Raw genomic sequence first — 14,180 nt, 5'->3', positions numbered from 1 at the left:
CTCTGGCCTAATAGCTAAGGTCTTAGACTCATACTCTGGCCTAATAGCTAAGATCTTAGACTCGTACTCTGGCCTAATGGTTAAGGTCTTAACTCTTACTCTGGCCTACAGGTTAAGGTCTCAACTCTTACTCTGGCCTACTGGTTAAGGTCTTAACTCTTACTCTGGCCTAATAGCTAAGGTCTTAGACTCGTACTCTGGCCTACTGGTTAAGGTCTTAACTCTTACTCTGGCCTAATAGCTAAGGTCTTAACTCTTACTCTGGCCTAATAGCTAAGGTCTTAGACTCGTACTATGGCCTAATGGTTAAGGTATTAACTCTTACTCTGGCCTAATAGCTAAGGTCTTATCTTTTACTCTGGCCTAATAGCTAAGGTCTTAGACTCGTACTCTGGCCTAATGGTTAAGGTCTTAACTCTTACTCTGGCCTAATAGCTAAGGTATTAGACTCGTACTCTGGCCTAATGGTTAAGGTCTTAACTCTTACTCTGGTCTACTGGTTAAGGTCTTAACACTTACTGTGGCCTAATAGCTAAGGTATTAAACCTTACTCTGGCCTAATAGCTAAGGTCTTAGACTCGTACTCTGGCCTAATGGTTAAGGTCTTAACTCTTACTCTGGCCTAATAGATGAGGTCTTAGACTCGTACTCTGGCCTAATGGTTAAGGTCTTAGACTCGTACTCTGGCCTAATAGCTAAGGTCTTAACTCTTACTCTGGCATAATAGCTAAGGTCTTAACTCTTACTCTGGCCTAATAGCTAAGGTCTTAGACTCGTACTCTGGCCTAATAGCTAAGGTCTTAACTCTTACTCTGGCATAATAGCTAAGGTCTTAACTCTTACTCTGGCCTAATAGCTAAGGTCTTAGACTCGTACTCTGGCCTAATGGATAAGGTCTTAACTCTTACTCTGGCCTAATAGCTAAGGTCTTAGACTCGTACTCTGGCCTAATGGTTAAGGTCTTAACTCTTACTCTGGCCTAATAGCTAAGGTATTAGACTCGTACTCTGGCCTAATGGTTAAGGTCTTAACTCTTACTCTGGTCTACTGGTTAAGGTCTTAACACTTACTCTGACCTAATAGCTAAGGTCCTAGACTCATACTCTGGCCTAATGGTTAAGGTCTTAACACTTACTGTGGCCTAATAGCTAAGGTATTAAACCTAACTCTGGCCTAATAGCTAAGGTCTTAGACTCATACTCTGGCCTAATGGTTAAGGTCTTAACTCTTACTCTGGCCTAATAGATGAGGTCTTAGACTCGTACTCTGGCCTAATGGTTAAGGTCTTAGACTCGTACTCTGGCCTAATAGCTAAGGTCTTAACTCTTACTCTGGCATAATAGCTAAGGTCTTAACTCTTACTCTGGCCTAATAGCTAAGGTCTTAGACTCGTACTCTGGCCTAATAGCTAAGGTCTTAACTCTTACTCTGACCTACTGGTTAAGATCTTAAGTCTTACTCTGGCCTAATAGCTAAGGTCTTAGACTCGTACTCTGGCCTAATAGCTAAGGTCTTAGACTTGTACTCTGGCCTACTGGTTAAGGTCTTAACTCTTACTCTGGCCTAATAGCTAAGGTCTTAGACTCGTACTCTGGCCTAATAGCTAAGGTCTTAGACTCGTACTCTGGCCTACTGGTTAAGGTATTAAATATTACTCTGACCTAATAGCAAAGGTCTTAACTCTTACTCTGGTGTAATAGCTAAGGTCTTAGACTCGTACTCTGGCCTAATGATTAAGGTCTTAACTCTTAATCTGGCCTAATAGCTAAGGTCTTAGACTCGTGCTCTGGCCTAATGGTTAAGGTCTTAACTCTTACTCTGGCCTACTGGTTAAGGTCTTAACTCTTACTCTGGCCTAATAACTAAGGTCTTAGCCTGGTACTCTGGCCTAATGGTTAAGGTCTTAACTCTTACTCTGGCCTAATAGCTAAGGTCTTAGACTCGTACTCTGGCCTAATGGTTAAGGTCTTAACTCTTACTATGGCATAATAGCTAAGGTCTTAACTCTTACTCTGGCCTAATAGCTAAGGTCTTAGACTCGTACTCTGGCCTAATGGTTAAGGTCTTAACTCTTACTCTGGCCTAATAGCTAAGGTCTTAACTCTTACTCTGGCCTAATAGCTAAGGTCTTTGACTCGTACTCTGGCCTAATGGTTAAGGTCTTAACACTTACTCTGGCCTAATAGCTAAGGTCTTAGACTCATACTCTGGCCTAATAGCTAAGATCTTAGACTTTTACTCTGGCATAATGGTTAAGGTCTTAACTCTTACTCTGGCCTAATAGCTAAGGTCTTAGACTCATACTCTGGCCTAATAGCTAAGATCTTAGACTCGTACTCTGGCATAATGGTTAAGGTCTTAACTCTTACTCTGGCCTACAGGTTAAGGTCTTAACTCTTACTCTGGCCTACTGGTTAAGGTCTTAACTCTTACTTTGGCCTAATAGCTAAGGTCTTAGACTCATACTCTGGCCTAAAGGTTAAGGTCTTAACTCTTACTGTGGCCTAAAAGCTAAGATCATAACTCTTACTCTGGCCTAATAGCTAAGGTCTTAGACTCGTACTCTGGCATAATGGTTGAGGTCTTAGACTCGTACTCTGGTCTAATAGTTAAGGTCTTAACACTTACTCTGGCATAATAGCTAGGGTCTTAACTCTTACTCTGGCCTAATAGCTAAAGTCTTAACTCTTACTCTGGCCTAATAGCTAAGGTCTTAGACTCGTACTCTGGCCTACTGGTTAAGGTCTTAACTCTTACTCTGGCCTAATAGCTAAGGTCTTAACTCTTACTCTGGCCTAATAGCTAAGGTCTTAGACTCGTACTATGGCCTAATGGTTAAGGTCTTAACTCTTACTGTGGCCTAATAGCTAAGATCATAACTCTTACTCTGGCCTAATAGCTAAGGTCTTAGACTAGTACTCTGGACTACTGGTTAAGGTCTTAATTGTTATTCTGGCCTAATAGCTAAGGTCTTAACTCTTACACTGGCCTAATAGCTAAGGTCTTAGACTCGTACTCTGGCCTAATGGTTAAGGTCTTAACTCTTACTCTGGCCTAATAGCTAAGGTCTTAACTCTTACTCTGGCCTAATAGCTAAGGTCTTAGACTCGTACTCTGGCCTAATGGTTGAGGTCTTAGACTCGTACTCTGGTCTAATAGCTAAGGTCTTACCTCTTACTCTGGCCTACTGTTTAAGGTCTTAGACTCATACTCTGGCCCAATAGCTAAGGTCTTAACTCTTACTCTGGCCTAATAGCTAAGGTCTTAACTCTTACTCTGGCCTAATAGCTAAGGTCTTAGAATCGTACTCTGGCCTAATAGTTAAGGTCTTAACTCTTACTCTGGCCTACTGTTTAAGGTCTTAACTCTTACTCTGGCCTAATAGCTAAGGTCTTAGACTCATACTCTGGCCTAATAGCTAAGGTCTTAACTCTTACTCTGGCCTAATAGCTAAGGTCTTTGACTGATACTCTGGCCTAATGGTTAAGGTCTTAACTCTTACTCTGGCCTAATAGCTAAGGTCTTAGACTCATACTCTGGCCTAATAGCTAAGATCTTAGACTCGTACTCTGGCCTAATGTTTAAGGTCTTAACTCTTACTCTGGCCTACAGGTTAAGGTCTCAACTCTTACTCTGGCCTACTGGTTAAGGTCTTAACTCTTACTCTGGCCTAATAGCTAAGGTCTTAGACTCGTACTCTGGCCTACTGGTTAAGGTCTTAACTCTTACTCTGGCCTAATAGCTAAGGTCTTAACTCTTACTCTGGCCTAATAGCTAAGGTCTTAGACTCGTACTATGGCCTAATGGTTAAGGTATTAACTCTTACTCTGGCCTAATAGCTAAGGTCTTATCTTTTACTCTGGCCTAATAGCTAAGGTCTTAGACTCGTACTCTGGCCTAATGGTTAAGGTCTTAACTCTTACTCTGGCCTAATAGCTAAGGTATTAGACTCGTACTCTGGCCTAATGGTTAAGGTCTTAACTCTTACTCTGGTCTACTGGTTAAGGTCTTAACACTTACTCTGACCTAATAGCTAAGGTCCTAGACTCATACTCTGGCCTAATGGTTAAGGTCTTAACACTTACTGTGGCCTAATAGCTAAGGTATTAATCCTTACTCTGGCCTAATAGCTAAGGTCTTAGACTCATACTCTGGCCTAATGGTTAAGGTCTTAACTGTTACTCTGGCCTAATAGATGAGGTCTTAGACTCGTACTCTGGCCTAATGGTTAAGGTCTTAGACTCGTACTCTGGCCTAATAGCTAAGGTCTTAACTCTTACTCTGGCATAATAGCTAAGGTCTTAACTCTTACTCTGGCCTAATAGCTAAGGTCTTAGACTCGTACTCTGGCCTAATAGCTAATTTCTTAACTCTTACTCTGGCCTAATAGCTAGGGTCTTAACTCTTACTCTGGCCTAATAGCTAAGGTCTTAGACTCGTACTCTGGCCTAATAGCTAAGGTCTTAACTCTTACTCTGACCTACTGGTTAAGATCTTAACTCTTACTCTGGCCTAATAGCTAAGGTCTTAGACTCGTACTCTGGCCTAATAGCTAAGGTCTTAGACTTGTACTCTGACCTACTGGTTAAGGTCTTAACTCTTACTCTGGCCTAATAGCTAAGGTCTTAGACTCATACTCTGGCCTAATAGCTAAGGTCTTAGACTCGTACTCTGGCCTACTGGTTAAGGTATTAACTCTTACTCTGACCTAATAGCAAAGGTCTTAACTCTTACTCTGGCGTAATAGCTAAGGTCTTAGACTCGTGCTCTGGCCTAATGATTAAGGTCTTAACTCTTAATCTGGCCTAATAGCTAAGGTCTTAGACTCGTGCTCTGGCCTAATGGTTAAGGTCTTAACTCTTACTCTGGCCTACTGGTTAAGGTCTTAACTCTTACTCTGGCCTAATAACTAAGGTCTTAGCCTGGTACTCTGGCCTAATGGTTAAGGTCTTAACTCTTACTCTGGCCTAATAGCTAAGGTCTTAGACTCGTACTCTGGCCTAATGGTTAAGGTCTTAACTCTTACTCTGGCCTAATAGCTAAGGTCTTAACTCTTACTCTGGCCTAATAGCTAAGGTCTTAGACTCGTACTCTGGCCTAATGGTTAAGGTCTTAACTCTTACTCTGGCCTAATAGCTAAGGTCTTAACTCTTACTCTGGCCTAATAGCTAAGGTCTTTGACTCGTACTCTGGCCTAATGGTTAAGGTCTTAACTCTTACTCTGGCCTAATAGCTAAGGTCTTAGACTCATATTCTGGCCTAATAGCTAAGATCTTAGACTTTTACTCTGGCATAATGGTTAAGGTCTTAACTCTTACTCTGGCCTAATAGCTAAGGTCTTAGACTCATACTCTGGCCTAATAGCTAAGATCTTAGACTCGTACTCTGGCATAATGGTTAAGGTCTTAACTCTTACTCTGGCCTACTGGTTAAGGTCTTAACTCTTACTTTGGCCTAATAGCTAAGGTCTTAGACTCATACTCTGGCCTAATGGTTAAGGTCTTAACTCTTACTGTGGCCTAAAAGCTAAGATCATAACTCTTACTCTGGCCTAATAGCTAAGGTCTTAGACTCGTACTCTGGCCTAATGGTTGAGGTCTTAGACTCGTACTCTGGTCTAATAGTTAAGGTCTTAACACTTACTCTGGCATAATAGCTAGGGTCTTAACTCTTACTCTGGCCTAATAGCTAAAGTCTTAACTCTTACTCTGGCCTAATAGCTAAGGTCTTAGACTCGTACTCTGGCCTACTGGTTAAGGTCTTAACTCTTACTCTGGCCTAATAGCTAAGGTCTTAACTCTTACTCTGGCCTAATAGCTAAGGTCTTAGACTCGTACTATGGCCTAATGGTTAAGGTCTTAACTCTTACTCTGGCCTAATAGCTAAGGTCTTAACTTTTACTCTGGCCTAATAGCTAAGGTCTTAGACTCGTACTCTGGCCTAATGGTTAAGGTCTTAACTCTTACTCTGGCCTAATAGCTAAGGTCTTAGACTCGTACTCTGGCCTAATGGTTAAGGTCTTAAGTCTTACTCTGGCCTAATAGCTAAGGTCTTAACTCTTACTCTGGCCTAATAGCTAAGGTCTTAGACTCGTACTATGGCCTAATGGTTAAGGTCTTAACTCTTACTCTGGCCTAATAGCTAAGGTCTTAACTTTTACTCTGGCCTAATAGCTAAGGTCTTAGACTCGTACTCTGGCCTAATGGTTAAGGTCTTAACTCTTACTCTGGCCTACTGGTTAAGGTCTTAACTCTTACTTTGGCCTAATAGCTAAGGTCTTAGACTCATACTCTGGCCTAATGGTTAAGGTCTTAACTCTTACTGTGGCCTAATAGCTAAGATCATAACTCTTACTCTGGCCTAATAGCTAAGGTCTTAGACTAGTACTCTGGACTACTGGTTAAGGTCTTAATTGTTATTCTGGCCTAATAGCTAAGGTCTTAACTCTTACACTGGCCTAATAGCTAAGGTCTTAACTCTTTCTCTGGCCTACTGGTTAAGGTCTTGACTCTTACTCTGGCCTAATAGCTAAGGTCTTAGACTCGTAATCTGGCCTAATAGCTAAGGTCTTAGACTCGTACTCTGGCCTAATAGCTAAGGTCTTAGACTCGTACTATGGCCTACAGGTTAAGGTCTTAACTTTTACTCTGGCCTAATAGCTAAGGTCTTAGACTCGTACTCTGGCCTACAGGTGAAGGTCTTAACTCTTACTCTGGCCTAATAGCTTAGGTCTTAGACTCGTACTCTGGCCTAATGGTTAAGGTCTTAACTCTTAATCTGGCCGAATAGCTAAGGTCTTAGACTCGTGCTCTGGCCTAATGGTTAAGGTCTTAACTCTTACTCTGGCCTACTGGTTAAGGTCTTAACTCTTACTCTGGCCTAATAACTAAGGTCTTAGCCTGGTACTCTGGCCTAATGGTTAACGTCTTAACTCTTACTCTGGCCTAATAGCTAAGGTCTTAGACTCGTACTCAGGCCTAATGGTTAAGGTCTTAACTCTTACTCTGGCCTAATAGATAAGGTCTTAACTCTTACTCTGGCCTAATAGCTAAGGTCTTAGACTCGTACTCTGGCCTAATGGTTAAGGTCTTAACTCTTACTCTGGCCTAATAGCTAAGGTCTTAACTCTTACTCTGGCCTAATAGCTAAGGTCTTTGACTCGTACTCTGGCCTAATGGTTAAGGTCTTAACTCTTACTCTGGCCTAATAGCTAAGGTCTTAGACTCATACTCTGGCCTAATAGCTAAGATCTTAGACTTTTACTCTGGCATAATGGTTAAGGTCTTAACTCTTACTCTGGCCTAATAGCTAAGGTCTTAGACTCATACTCTGGCCTAATAGCTAAGATCTTAGACTCGTACTCTGGCATAATGGTTAAGGTCTTAACTCTTACTCTGGCCTACACGTTAAGGTCTTAACTCTTACTCTGGCCTACTGGTTAAGGTCTTAACTCTTACTTTGGCCTAATAGCTAAGGTCTTAGACTCATACTCTGGCTTAATGGTTAAGGTCTTAACTCTTACTGTGGCCTAAAAGCTAAGATCATAACTCTTACTCTGGCCTAATAGCTAAGGTCTTAGACTCGTACTCTGGCCTAATGGTTGAGGTCTTAGACTCGTACTCTGGTCTAATAGTTAAGGTCTTAACACTTACTCTGGCATAATAGCTAGGGTCTTAACTCTTACTCTTGCCTAATAGCTAAAGTCTTAACTCTTACTCTGGCCTAATAGCTAAGGTCTTAGACTCGTACTCTGGCCTACTGGTTAAGGTCTTAACTCTTACTCTGGCCTAATAGCTAAGGTCTTAACTCTTACTCTGGCCTAATAGCTAAGGTCTTAGACTCGTACTATGGCCTAATGGTTAAGGTCTTAACTCTTACTCTGGCCTAATAGCTAAGGTCTTAACTTTTACTCTGGCCTAATAGCTAAGGTCTTAGACTCGTACTCTGGCCTAATGGTTAAGGTCTTAACTCTTACTCTGGCCTAATAGCTAAGGTCTTAGACTCGTACTCTGGCCTAATGGTTAAGGTCTTAAGTCTTACTCTGGCCTAATAGCTAAGGTCTTAACTCTTACTCTGGCCTAATAGCTAAGGTCTTAGACTCGTACTATGGCCTAATGGTTAAGGTCTTAACTCTTACTCTGGCCTAATAGCTAAGGTCTTAACTTTTACTCTGGCCTAATAGCTAAGGTCTTAGACTCGTACTCTGGCCTAATGGTTAAGGTCTTAACTCTTACTCTGGCCTAATAGCTAAGGTCTTAGACTCGTACTCTGGCCTAATGGTTAAGGTCTTAACTCTTACTCTGGCCTACTGGTTAAGGTCTTAACTCTTACTTTGGCCTAATAGCTAAGGTCTTAGACTCATACTCTGGCCTAATGGTTAAGGTCTTAACTCTTACTGTGGCCTAATAGCTAAGATCATAACTCTTACTCTGGCCTAATAGCTAAGGTCTTAGACTAGTACTCTGGACTACTGGTTAAGGTCTTAATTGTTATTCTGGCCTAATAGCTAAGGTCTTAACTCTTACACTGGCCTAATAGCTAAGGTCTTAGACTCGTACTCTGGCCTATTGGTTAAGGTCTTAACTCTTACTCTGGCCTAATAGCTAAGGTCTTAACTCTTACTCTGGCCTAATAGCTAAGGTCTTAGACTCGTACTCTGGCCTAATGGTTGAGGTCTTAGACTCGTACTCTGGTCTAATAGCTAAGGTCTTAACTCTTACTCTGGCCTACTGTTTAAGGTCTTAGACTCATACTCTGGCCTAATAGATGAGGTCTTAACTCTTACTCTGGCCTAATAGCTAAGGTCTTAACTCTTACTCTGGCCTAATAGCTAAGGTCTTAGACTCGTACTCTGGCCTAATAGCTAAGGTCTTAACTCTTACTCTGGCCTACTGTTTAAGGTCTTAACTCTTACTCTGGCCTAATAGCTAAGGTCTTAGACTCATACTCTGGCCTAATAGCTAAGGTCTTAACTCTTACTCTGGCCTAATAGCTAAGGTCTTTGACTCATACTCTGGCCTAATGGTTAAGGTCTTAACTCTTACTCTGGCCTAATAGCTAAGGTCTTAGACTCATACTCTGGCCTAATAGCTAAGATCTTAGACTCGTACTCTGGCCTAATGGTTAAGGTCTTAACTCTTACTCTGGCCTACAGGTTAAGGTCTCAACTCTTACTCTGGCCTACTGGTTAAGGTCTTAACTCTTACTCTGGCCTAATAGCTAAGGTCTTAGACTCGTACTCTGGCCTACTGGTTAAGGTCTTAACTCTTACTCTGGCCTAATAGCTAAGGTCTTAACTCTTACTCTGGCCTAATAGCTAAGGTCTTAGACTCGTACTATGGCCTAATGGTTAAGGTATTAACTCTTACTCTGGCCTAATAGCTAAGGTCTTATCTTTTACTCTGGCCTAATAGCTAAGGTCTTAGACTCGTACTCTGGCCTAATGGTTAAGGTCTTAACTCTTACTCTGGCCTAATAGCTAAGGTATTAGACTCGTACTCTGGCCTAATGGTTAAGGTCTTAACTCTTACTCTGGTCTACTGGTTAAGGTCTTAACACTTACTGTGGCCTAATAGCTAAGGTATTAAACCTTACTCTGGCCTAATAGCTAAGGTCTTAGACTCGTACTCTGGCCTAATGGTTAAGGTCTTAACTCTTACTCTGGCCTAATAGATGAGGTCTTAGACTCGTACTCTGGCCTAATGGTTAAGGTCTTAGACTCGTACTCTGGCCTAATAGCTAAGGTCTTAACTCTTACTCTGGCATAATAGCTAAGGTCTTAACTCTTACTCTGGCCTAATAGCTAAGGTCTTAGACTCGTACTCTGGCCTAATGGATAAGGTCTTAACTCTTACTCTGGCCTAATAGCTAAGGTCTTAGACTCGTACTCTGGCCTAATGGTTAAGGTCTTAACTCTTACTCTGGCCTAATAGCTAAGGTATTAGACTCGTACTCTGGCCTAATGGTTAAGGTCTTAACTCTTACTCTGGTCTACTGGTTAAGGTCTTAACACTTACTCTGACCTAATAGCTAAGGTCCTAGACTCATACTCTGGCCTAATGGTTAAGGTCTTAACACTTACTGTGGCCTAATAGCTAAGGTATTAAACCTAACTCTGGCCAAATAGCTAAGGTCTTAACTCTTACTCTGGCCTAATAGCTAAGGTCTTAACTCTTACTCTGGCCTAATAGCTAAGGTCTTAGACTCGTACTCTGGCCTAATGGTTGAGGTCTTAGACTCGTACTCTGGTCTAATAGCTAAGGTCTTAACTCTTACTCTGGCCTACTGTTTAAGGTCTTAGACTCATACTCTGGCCTAATAGATGAGGTCTTAACTCTTACTCTGGCCTAATAGCTAAGGTCTTAACTCTTACTCTGGCCTAATAGCTAAGGTCTTAGACTCGTACTCTGGCCTAATAGCTAAGGTCTTAACTCTTACTCTGGCCTACTGTTTAAGGTCTTAACTCTTACTCTGGCCTAATAGCTAAGGTCTTAGACTCATACTCTGGCCTAATAGCTAAGGTCTTAACTCTTACTCTGGCCTAATAGCTAAGGTCTTTGACTCATACTCTGGCCTAATGGTTAAGGTCTTAACTCTTACTCTGGCCTAATAGCTAAGGTCTTAGACTCATACTCTGGCCTAATAGCTAAGATCTTAGACTCGTACTCTGGCCTAATGGTTAAGGTCTTAACTCTTACTCTGGCCTACAGGTTAAGGTCTCAACTCTTACTCTGGCCTACTGGTTAAGGTCTTAACTCTTACTCTGGCCTAATAGCTAAGGTCTTAGACTCGTACTCTGGCCTACTGGTTAAGGTCTTAACTCTTACTCTGGCCTAATAGCTAAGGTCTTAACTCTTACTCGGGCCTAATAGCTAAGGTCTTAGACTCGTACTATGGCCTAATGGTTAAGGTATTAACTCTTACTCTGGCCTAATAGCTAAGGTCTTATCTTTTACTCTGGCCTAATAGCTAAGGTCTTAGACTCGTACTCTGGCCTAATGGTTAAGGTCTTAACTCTTACTCTGGCCTAATAGCTAAGGTATTAGACTCGTACTCTGGCCTAATGGTTAAGGTCTTAACTCTTACTCTGGTCTACTGGTTAAGGTCTTAACACTTACTGTGGCCTAATAGCTAAGGTATTAAACCTTACTCTGGCCTAATAGCTAAGGTCTTAGACTCGTACTCTGGCCTAATGGTTAAGGTCTTAACTCTTACTCTGGCCTAATAGATGAGGTCTTAGACTCGTACTCTGGCCTAATGGTTAAGGTCTTAGACTCGTACTCTGGCCTAATAGCTAAGGTCTTAACTCTTACTCTGGCATAATAGCTAAGGTCTTAACTCTTACTCTGGCCTAATAGCTAAGGTCTTAGACTCGTACTCTGGCCTAATGGATAAGGTCTTAACTCTTACTCTGGCCTAATAGCTAAGGTCTTAGACTCGTACTCTGGCCTAATGGTTAAGGTCTTAACTCTTACTCTGGCCTAATAGCTAAGGTATTAGACTCGTACTCTGGCCTAATGGTTAAGGTCTTAACTCTTACTCTGGTCTACTGGTTAAGGTCTTAACACTTACTCTGACCTAATAGCTAAGGTCCTAGACTCATACTCTGGCCTAATGGTTAAGGTCTTAACACTTACTGTGGCCTAATAGCTAAGGTATTAAACCTAACTCTGGCCTAATAGCTAAGGTCTTAGACTCATACTCTGGCCTAATGGTTAAGGTCTTAACTCTTACTCTGGCCTAATAGATGAGGTCTTAGACTCGTACTCTGGCCTAATGGTTAAGGTCTTAGACTCGTACTCTGGCCTAATAGCTAAGGTCTTAACTCTTACTCTGGCATAATAGCTAAGGTCTTAACTCTTACTCTGGCCTAATAGCTAAGGTCTTAGACTCGTACTCTGGCCTAATAGCTAATTTCTTAACTCTTACTCTGGCCTAATAGCTAGGGTCTTAACTCTTACTCTGGCCTAATAGCTAAGGTCTTAGACTCGTACTCTGGCCTAATAGCTAAGGTCTTAACTCTTACTCTGACCTACTGGTTAAGATCTTAAGTCTTACTCTGGCCTAATAGCTAAGGTCTTAGACTCGTACTCTGGCCTAATAGCTAAGGTCTTAGACTTGTACTCTGGCCTACTGGTTAAGGTCTTAACTCTTACTCTGGCCTAATAGCTAAGGTCTTAGACTCGTACTCTGGCCTAATAGCTAAGGTCTTAGACTCGTACTCTGGCCTACTGGTTAAGGTATTAAATCTTACTCTGACCTAATAGCAAAGGTCTTAACTCTTACTCTGGCGTAATAGCTAAGGTCTTAGACTCGTACTCTGGCCTAATGATTAAGGTCTTAACTCTTAATCTGGCCTAATAGCTAAGGTCTTAGACTCGTGCTCTGGCCTAATGGTTAAGGTCTTAACTCTTACTCTGGCCTACTGGTTAAGGTCTTAACTCTTACTCTGGCCTAATAACTAAGGTCTTAGCCTGGTACTCTGGCCTAATGGTTAAGGTCTTAACTCTTACTCTGGCCTAATAGCTAAGGTCTTAGACTCGTACTCTGGCCTAATGGTTAAGGTCTTAACTCTTACTCTGGCCTAATAGCTAAGGTCTTAACTCTTACTCTGGCCTAATAGCTAAGGTCTTAGACTCGTACTCTGGCCTAATGGTTAAGGTCTTAACTCTTACTCTGGCCTAATAGCTAAGGTCTTAACTCTTACTCTGGCCTAATAGCTAAGGTCTTTGACTCGTACTCTGGCCTAATGGTTAAGGTCTTAACACTTACTCTGGCCTAATAGCTAAGGTCTTAGACTCATACTCTGGCCTAATAGCTAAGATCTTAGACTTTTACTCTGGCATAATGGTTAAGGTCTTAACTCTTACTCTGGCCTAATAGCTAAGGTCTTAGACTCATACTCTGGCCTAATAGCTAAGATCTTAGACTCGTACTCTGGCATAATGGTTAAGGTCTTAACTCTTACTCTGGCCTACAGGTTAAGGTCTTAACTCTTACTCTGGCCTACTGGTTAAGGTCTTAACTCTTACTTTGGCCTAATAGCTAAGGTCTTAGACTCATACTCTGGCCTAAAGGTTAAGGTCTTAACTCTTACTGTGGCCTAAAAGCTAAGATCATAACTCTTACTCTGGCCTAATAGCTAAGGTCTTAGACTCGTACTCTGGCATAATGGTTGAGGTCTTAGACTCGTACTCTGGTCTAATAGTTAAGGTCTTAACACTTACTCTGGCATAATAGCTAGGGTCTTAACTCTTACTCTGGCCTAATAGATAAAGTCTTAACTCTTACTCTGGCCTAATAGCTAAGGTCTTAGACTCGTACTCTGGCCTACTGGTTAAGGTCTTAACTCTTACTCTGGCCTAATAGCTAAGGTCTTAACTCTTACTCTGGCCTAATAGCTAAGGTCTTAGACTCGTACTATGGCCTAATGGTTAAGGTCTTAACTCTTACTGTGGCCTAATAGCTAAGATCATAACTCTTACTCTGGCCTAATAGCTAAGGTCTTAGACTAGTACTCTGGACTACTGGTTAAGGTCTTAATTGTTATTCTGGCCTAATAGCTAAGGTCTTAACTCTTACACTGGCCTAATAGCTAAGGTCTTAGACTCGTACTCTGGCCTAATGGTTAAGGTCTTAACTCTTACTCTGGCCTAATAGCTAAGGTCTTAACTCTTACTCTGGCCTAATAGCTAAGGTCTTAGACTCGTACTCTGGCCTAATGGTTGAGGTCTTAGACTCGTACTCTGGTCTAATAGCTAAGGTCTTACCTCTTACTCTGGCCTACTGTTTAAGGTCTTAGACTCATACTCTGGCCTAATAGCTAAGGTCTTAACTCTTACTCTGGCCTAATAGCTAAGGTCTTAACTCTTACTCTGGCCTAATAGCTAAGGTCTTAGACTCGTACTCTGGCCTAATAGCTAAGGTCTTAACTCTTACTCTGGCCTACTGTTTAAGGTCTTAACTCTTACTCTGGCCTAATAGCTAAGGTCTTAGACTCATACTCTGGCCTAATAGCTAAGGTCTTAACTCTTACTCTGGCCTAATAGCTAAGGTCTTTGACTGATACTCTGGCCTAATGGTTAAGGTCTTAACTCTTACTCTGGCCTAATAGCTAAGGTCTTAGACTCATACTCTGGCCTAATAGCTAAGATCTTAGACTCGTACTCTGGCCTAATGGT

This window comes from Triturus cristatus, chromosome 10 (genome assembly GCF_964204655.1).
Source record: "Triturus cristatus chromosome 10, aTriCri1.1, whole genome shotgun sequence".
NCBI classification, from domain to species: domain Eukaryota; kingdom Metazoa; phylum Chordata; class Amphibia; order Caudata; family Salamandridae; genus Triturus; species Triturus cristatus.
The sequence above is the reverse complement of the archived record's forward strand: the minus strand, read 5'-3'. Positions refer to the sequence as shown.